Genomic DNA, 8,751 nt, shown 5'->3' with positions numbered 1-8,751 from the left:
GCTCAACCAACTGAGCCACCCAGGCGCTCCAGCCCTTCAGTATTTGAGGACAGTGGTCATGTCTTTTCTCCAGTCTTCTGTTCTCAGCTAGGCAACCTCAGTTCCTGAAACCATTGCAAATCTATCCAGTTTGAAAGAGTCCTTACTGTGCTATTATCTGAGTGGTAGACACCACGCCTTTACTGTGTGAACAGTCAGGAAGTGTTCCCATTTACCATTAAGCAGACCACTTCCCATCCACAAAATGGAGACAAAAGCTCATTTTTGCAGACATTGCTTCCTTGCCTCTTCTTGCCCCATACTTGTAATACCCAGACCCATAAATATAGCCTATCACCTTCAATAATAAAGACAGCTAAAGCATGTTATGGCTTATTACCTGCCAGTCACTATTCTATGAGGTATGTTTTAATTTAATTAATCATCACAACAACCTCTGGGGTAGATGCTATTTTTATTCCTATGTCAACAAAGAAACAGCACAGAGAAGTTAGGACTCGATACTGTATTGCACAGCATATAATTGTGCAGTGACTAGCTATCTGTAAGGAGTAGTAATGTAGCAGAACCACAGAGGCTTAGAAGAGTGCATTTTTTAAGGAACCCATAGAGTGCAGCTTTAAGTTTATTTATTTATTTATTCATTTATGAGAGAGAGAGAGAGAGAGAGAGCAAGTGGGGGAGGGGCATAGGGAGAGGGGGACAGGAGAAGTGAGGCAGGCTCTGTGCTGACAGCAGCGAGCCCGATGTGGGGCTCGAACTCACAAACCGTGAGACTGTGATCTGAGCCGAAGCCGGGTGCTTAACCAACTGAGCCACCAAGGTGTCCTTAGAGTGGAGTTTTTAACAGGTACATTTTAAGTAGATACTTGGCCTTTTTTGTCTAAGCAACATGGTGTCCATGAGGATCTCACGTGATTCTGACTTGAAGTTAAATATGGCAAGAACTCAGTGCTTCCTTGGACTTAGACAAGACTGCCACCCGAGAGCCACCAATTTCTGCAAACATTCCGCCAGCCTGGCTGATCTGGGACCTGCCCCAGTAATGAGCCACAGGTCAGCTGGAGAATGAGCCCAAGGTCCGTGGGAGACAGGCTGTCCGCCCGGGAAAGGTGTTGTGATATGGGTGTGAAATGTTGCCTCTTCTTCCAGACCGCCTCAAGTATGTTTCATGATATCAGGGTGGCGTTTGTTGCGGGAGATTTTTATATCCTGGAGACAATCAATAGGTAGATATTATGTGTCTTATCTATCTATCTATCTATCTAGCCTTTTAGTTGGCATCTGGCCTTTGTCATGATAGCATCTATTTTGCCTACGAAGATGGGCTTTCACAGGGAAAATCTTCTTGTAGGTGGGCACAGTTCCGCCCCTTGAACATAACTGGACAGGAAGAAAACCCAGAATTCTAAGGAAGAAAAAAACCTGGAGTAAAAAAAGAGCAGGAAACCCTCGGGATGAAAAATCAACTGCAGGAGACCACAAAATTAACTTAGAGGTGGGAGAGGTACAGAGAGGGGGAGAGGAAGGAGGAGACAGCTTGGACCCAGAATCTAAGAAAAGGATGGGGACGTCCCCACCCTGGTGACGGCCCCCAGGACCACAAAATGCCCCTAAAACATTCTGCCAAATGTCGATGGCTGCATAATCGTCGGAACTACTTCTTATGTGGCAGCTTGACAGGGATGCAGATCGAATTCACCTGCCAGTAGAATGGTCAGCCCAGGTCTCCAAACTATTATCTGTACTGATTTTGTTGTTTATTTTGATTTATTTAAATATTAACTTATTGATTTAGAGTGGGGGAGGGGCAGAGAGAGAGAATCCCCAGAGAATCCCAATGTGGGGCTCAAACTCACACTGAGGTCACCGCCTGAACTGAAATCAGGAGTCGGAGGCTTAACTGACTGAGCCCCTATCCATATTGGTTTTAAGTGAAGGCCTGCTATTTAAACCCCGTAGGGAAAAGAATTTTTCGCAGGGTGTCTGAGCAATTGTCTGCCAGGTAACATGCTGCTTTGGGGGGGACCGGGGTGCTGGGTGCAAGCGTGATGAGCATGTTTCTCAATGATCTCCCTGTAACCTGTCCTGGTGACGTACATCTTTTCATTCTCCTTATTCTCTTTCCTACCACCCGAGCAAAGAGGCTTATCTTGGGTGTGTGACATCATAGACATCTCCTTGGTGTGTGGAGTGAGGCAAAGCTACCCTTTCCTATCGAACGGTGCCTCTCAGCACAGCTTCCACTGCTTGCTCTGGAAGGACACCGTTGGTGGTTGGGTGGCTTGAAGTGCCATGGCCATGCGTTTCCAGGCGAGATGAGCCTATCTCACTTTTCCTGGTGTTATCTCGCCCTTTAGCACATTGAGCACTCAGCAGGGCCACGCTCCATAAGAGGGGGATGCATGGGTTTCCTTCCATGGCCACCCCAACGCAGGGCGATCGTTCCATCTCAGGGCCCACGCTAGCCAGATAATGGGGGAAGAGAGAACAAGCTGGGATTTGCTCCCTGAATCATCTGAATCATCTGTCAGCTGTCTGCACAACCCGAGAGGCAGACCTGACCGGCTTTCATGGTGAACCGTGATGTTAGGAGAAGGGAACTCCAGCCGGACAAGTCAGTCCCAGGTGAGCTCCTCAGGCAGCAGCATCCGGAGGCTTCATCTTCTGGACTGCACATGGAACACACTCTGTCTGGAAGTCACTAGAAGAATGTAGGCCCGGATCACCCCGATGTCATCTTTAAAAGGTGACCCATTGGGGTGCCTGGGTGGCTCAGTTGGGTGAGTGTCGACTTCAGCTCTGGTCATGATCTCACACTCCATGAGTTCGAGCCCCATGTCGGGCTCTGTGCTGACAGCTCAGAGCCTGGTGCCTGCTTCGGATTCTGTGTCTCCCTCTCTCTCTGACCCTCCCCTACTCATGCTCTGTCTCCCTCTGTCTCAAAAATAAGTTAAAACATTAAAAAATTTTTTTTCAAGGTGACCCGATTCCAGAGCATAAAGCTGACCCTACACGACTCTCCCAAACTACACGCTTATGGTTGACCTCAAGCTTCCAGCAGATGCTCTAATCTTTTCACCATTGCCATGTTTGGAATAGTCTTCATGGTACCTAAACACACAAGTGAGATACTGCTGAGTTTAACTTCAACCATACTCAACTGTTTGTTGCAGCCTCCAGCTAACTTTTACCAACTTATTTCTATTTAAGCCAGGGTTAAAGGGTTAGCCCCTTTCCCACATCCCTAACACAACATGGATGCTACTATGGGCCTCCAGTGAGGCCACTGGTATGTGGGCAGCTGGTCCCTTCTCTGTGAGGCCAGGAGCTGCAGAGCCCATGCCCACACCTGAGCTCGGATTCCTGTGTGTCGCATCCATTAGCTGGCTCCTCCTTTTGTTAGGAGACCTACCAGAGGGCTAACACTCCCCACAGGAGGCCCACTGGCCCACCTGCCCTCGGGGCATTGCCTGGCCATAGCGACCATTTGGCCATTTGGCAACCATCTCTTCAAAGTCAGCAATTATCATAGGAAAGTTGCCAAATAACTTCAAAGCAATGCTAGCAAATCCGTTTCAGAGCAGAAGAACCATTCACTTCCTTTTCGTTTTTTTCTTTCTTTCTGACTTTTTCTTCTGCCCTCCCTTTTTTTCTTCCTTCCTCCCGTGGCTTACTTCTGACAGATTTTCAAACTCGACTTTAAACCGATTGATTTAGTTTCATAAACTCTTGATGTGATAATGTTGTACCAGCCAGGTTTGTAACCACAGATCTCAAATGCTTTTCTTGGTTTTACTCTTTTCATGAGAGTCTACAACATGACTATGATCACAGGTACAAACTTGGGTCTCTAATTCTCTGATCGTTTTACTCCCTCGCCGGGGTTGATAACCTTTGTTCTCTGCTTCTTTATGACGAGTCAGGCATGAAGAAAAGCTGTGCTGTAATTGCTGTGCACTTTCACAGGCTGAGAATCTGTGGGTGAGGTGACCAGAGATCTGTATTTGTGCTTTCTCATTTGTAAAAGAAGGTTCCTAGTCCTCGCTCCAGATCATGATTTATCCACAGTGGTGTTCACTGAAGCAGCACAACAGAAAATATTGGGAATCAATAAATTCCAAACATTGAGAATTTATTGAGTACCTTGTGACACGTCCCTCAGTGCAATGCTATGCGGCTCTAAGATTATATTTGCAAAGAACCTTGTGTAGAAAAAGTTTGTGTAGTAAGTTCTTATGGTATAGTAGTAGCTGAAAAATAGTGCTCAACATTTTATACATAATATCTTAACTACTTCAAATATGCAGGGGAAAATAATGAAAATAGATTCACTAAAATATTAGCAGTGGTTTTCTCCAGGTGGAGGAGTTTTTATATTCCTCATTCAATTTCCCTAGATTAAAAAAATTCGACTGATTATATTAATAACTTCTATATTAACATGTCAAAGGCTATTTGACAAATTTTACATGGGTATTAGGAGAATAAAATGAGATAATAAACAGAAGGCGGCTGAAAAAGTGTGGTAACCATTTTTGTTTTTATGGTGATTACTCAACTTTAGGGGAAGCGGTAATAAAATTTTGAGGTAAGAATTATCCAAGAACAGATTGCACCATCCCCATAGACAGGTGATAATTATGTACCAAATTAGCACATCACCCTTCCAGTTCTGCTTCAAATGATGATGTCAGTCCTTAGAAACCTCAGTGGAGAATACTAATCTGTACCTCAGAGGTGAAGTGTGCTACGTCTCAAGCACCTGATGTCCATCAGCTTATTCACATTGTCCCAAATCACTCCCCAGTGAGTGTGGAGGCACTTCGCTCCGTGAATGTGCACCGTGGCCGGGCTCAGCCTCCCTCGCTGGTCCAGCCCTGACTCAGAGACCATTCCCTCAGCACCTCGGGCAGTGGAAAGATCTAGCGAAGGGTGAGCCCCGGGTTTCCCGCCTCCTGTGCCTTCTCAGCTCTGGTGTGCACCTGTGAGGAGCATAGCCACTTTGGGAGGTGACATTTGCCGTGGGCAGGTGCTCAGCTATAATCTCTCTTCCTCTTCTTTCATATCTCCCAAGGGGCATAATCCAAGACTCTAAATATAAACTGTGTCATCTTAAAATATATACCCTCTTCTGCCAGGGTTTTTATTTTTCTCCCAGATGACATTACCCAAGTTTCTAATAATAAAGAGAAGGCCAAGTGGCCAAACATGGCTCCCTACTCCTCTACCAGGGGAGCATCAGGGCTCCAGGTGAGCAGACACGAGCCGCCCCATTGCTTTTCTCTTGGAAACTCTGGAGACTTTTCTCATGAGACTCTGGCAGGTGGCATTAGCCATCCGGGACCACACATACTTGCTTCTCATTTTCACATTGCAATCAGCCTTGGTCACCAGCATTGCACCTGTAGAGAAGAATGCCCGAGTGACGGACCGAGCAAAGGGGCGTGAGGAGTAGAGGCACCATAAACCCGGTCAGGCTCCAGCTCTCCAGGCACAGCTACTGCCTACGATTTCTGATTCCTACCATCAACTGCGGTGCTGACTCTTCCGCACGTCGGGAAGATGCCAATGCGAGAGCAACCTAGCGGCCCACACGGCCCTTGTCCTCACTCTGGCCTTGCCCCAGGGAACACACAGGGAAGAACCTGATACTTATCCTCACTGAGCTCTGCCCATACCATCCAAGAACCTCCAAATAAACTGCTTACTCCAGTTCTAATAATAGCCACTTCGTATCGAGAGCTTACTATGGGCCAGGCGCTTCAAACACGTACGACTGATCTTCACATTATGCCAAATGTAAGGTGGCCATTATTCCGTTTAGCGGATGCGGAGACCAAGGCTCAGAGAGGTCAAATAACTACCCCCGGTCACATATCTCAACTTGGTAGTGTCTGGATTCATTCAAATGCAGACCCACTAGGTTGGAGTTCTCCGAAGCCATTTCCCTTTCTTCCAGGGTATTATTGCATTTTCAAGACAATTCAATACCCTCCCATCCTCCAAAGGTAGAGGGGTGGGGTCAAGGACAGGCTATACTCATTCGCCCCAGGCTCACTCTAAGTGACCTCAGTGAGCCGAACATTAATTTGTAGTCAACCTTTCTGAAATTGAGAAGAACCAAAATGTTACCTGAGCTGCCCTGGTGGGGATTATCCTTTTGGGGACTTAGGACATCAAGCAGGCTTCTTAAAAGGGGAACTGAGGCTGCGCAGTATCATTTTATACCAGAGTGTACAAAGGCTGAGGGAATTTGGTTCTAATATTAATAGCTCGGGGTGCCTCTTGCCAGAAAGGCAAATGTGACAAATGTCCCTCCTGAGATAACACATGGACTGGAATATAAATTTATAAAAGGAAAAGACCTTACCAAAAGATTCAGTAGCTGATGGCTCATGGAATCTTCACAAGGAATGATAGGCCTGATTGTCATCCCAGGATATGGATGGCAGCTTGTTACTGTGCCTCTGTTGCCCCAAAATGAATCTGAATGGGTTCTGGGAAATCGCTAGTCTAGTTGCACACAGTGTGGGGGGAAAGTGGTTGTTGCGGCCTTGAGGGTGTCAGCTTGTGCTGAAGTCCCTCGTGACTCTCTGTCCAGCGTCCTAGCTGGAGCTGCCATTCTGATTGATATGGGAAGCCGGGTGGGAGGACCAAGTCACATGTGATGGGGAGGACTGGGAAGGGTAAAGGCAGGTTACGGGGCTCCATTCAAGGCAGTCTAGGGAAGGGCAGCCCTTTCTGGAAGCCAATGTCACAGCCCTTTGGTCTATCCTATAGACCAGCAAGCAGTCAAGGGTCCTGACCAGCAGCCTTCACTTGTTTGAGTTAAGGCATTTTTTAAAATCTTTTTTTTTTTTTTAATGTTTATTGACTTTGTGAGAGAGAGTATGAGCCAGGGGGGAGGGGCAGAGAGAGAGGGGGACTGGGGATCTGAAGCAGGCTCTGTCTGAGAGCAGACAGCCCAATGTGGGGCTCGAACTCATGAACAGCGAGATCATGACCTGAGCTGAAGTCAGATGCTCAGCCAACTGAGCCACTCAAGCACCCGTTGAGTTAAAGCATTTTTACCACATCTATATTTCCCTTCCTCTATCCTTGTGTGTATTTTGATGGAGGTTGTCAGAATCCAACTCAAACAACGTGTTATGACTTACCTAATAATGGAATAAAGATAAAGAGAATGGAGAGGACATTCCCTACATGCTGGAAAAGGTCACAATCTCAAAGTTACTAGAGGAACATAACCAACAAGTTACTAGAGGAATATAACCAACAAAATATATATGATGCTGTGTCGTTTCAAGGGAGGAAGAAGTAATGTTCTCGCAGAAGACTGATTCTTACAGATAAGAATTCAACAGGTGGTAAAGCATAATTTATTGGAGATATGTAGCATTGTCCACACTCTGTGGTGTCATGAAAACAGTCAGCTTTTGGGGGGGAGGGGAATCAGCATAGTCCTTCCCCTTCAGACATACAAAAATAAATTAGAACAGGAAAAAATAAATTAAGTATTTAAAAAGAAAACCACAGAAAAAGGAGAAGATAGTAATAGAAATAAGTGATCTGAAACCTCTAGAGGTAAAAACTGCTTTTAGTATAGAAGTAACAGAAGAAGTCTCCAAAGACTCAAGTAAATTACAGATTTGGGTCCTCTAAAATGTAAAAGTTCTATGGGCTTAAAATTTCACTATGCTGTAACCTAATATGAAAATATATTTTTTTCCCCCGTTGATTCAGAAAAAATCCTGCAGCAAGCTGGACTGGTAAAAGGCTAATATCTTTATCCATGTACATAGCACGCAGCAAATGCCCAGTCAGCCCGTTAGAGGAATGGGCACATCACCCAATTTTGCAGATGAGGAAACTGACACCCAGAAGCAAAGAACTCACCGAAGCAACAAGAGAATTCATGGCAGAGTTGGAGCCAAGTTCATGAGGCTCCTGGCTCTTGGACTGGACTTCTTGCATCTGTAATCTATTGCAGAATCCTGTATGAGTTTCTTCAAGCAGCGACCTTCTCCATAGAAAGGAGGACGACTGCCTGTAGCAGAATTAGATCTGAGGCAAACTCTGTGGATTTTTGGAAAAGATTGGGATTTCACAGAGGTGGTTATGTGTCCCCAAGGAAGTAAATGTTATGTTTCAAGGAGAGCTGAAAAAAGAATAGGCCCAAAACCCAAACAAACAAAAACAAAAGACAAACCTATATATATTGTTGTTCTTAAGTTACAGACAGGGAAGGAGGCAAACTGTGAAACTCTTAAATACCGAGAACAAACTGAGGGTTGATGGGGTTTGGGGGAGAGGGGAAAGTGGGTGATGGGCATTGAGGAGGGCACCTGTGGGGATGAGCACTGGGTGTTGTTTGGAAACCAACTTGACAATAAATTATATAAAAAATAAATAATTAATATATATATATATATATATATATATATATATATATATATACACATACATATATATGTATGTATACATATATATAGTTGTTCTTTAATATGTAGTCATTCTGAAGTATAATGTCCAGAAGACAGAATAGATACTGATTAAAATCAGAATGTGCTAATAATACTAAAGAAGACGTTTCCTTTTTTTCTTAATGTTCATTTTTGAGAGAGAGACAGAGTGCGAGTGGCGGAGGGGCAGAGAGGGGGAGACACAGAATCCGAAGCAGGTTCCAGGCTCTGAGCTGTCCGCACAGAGCCCGATGCGGGGCTCGAACCCACCATGACCTGAGCCGAA

The sequence above is a fragment of the Neofelis nebulosa genome, chromosome 15 (genome assembly GCF_028018385.1).
Source record: "Neofelis nebulosa isolate mNeoNeb1 chromosome 15, mNeoNeb1.pri, whole genome shotgun sequence".
Classification (NCBI taxonomy): Eukaryota; Metazoa; Chordata; class Mammalia; order Carnivora; family Felidae; genus Neofelis; species Neofelis nebulosa.
The sequence above is the reverse complement of the archived record's forward strand: the minus strand, read 5'-3'. Positions refer to the sequence as shown.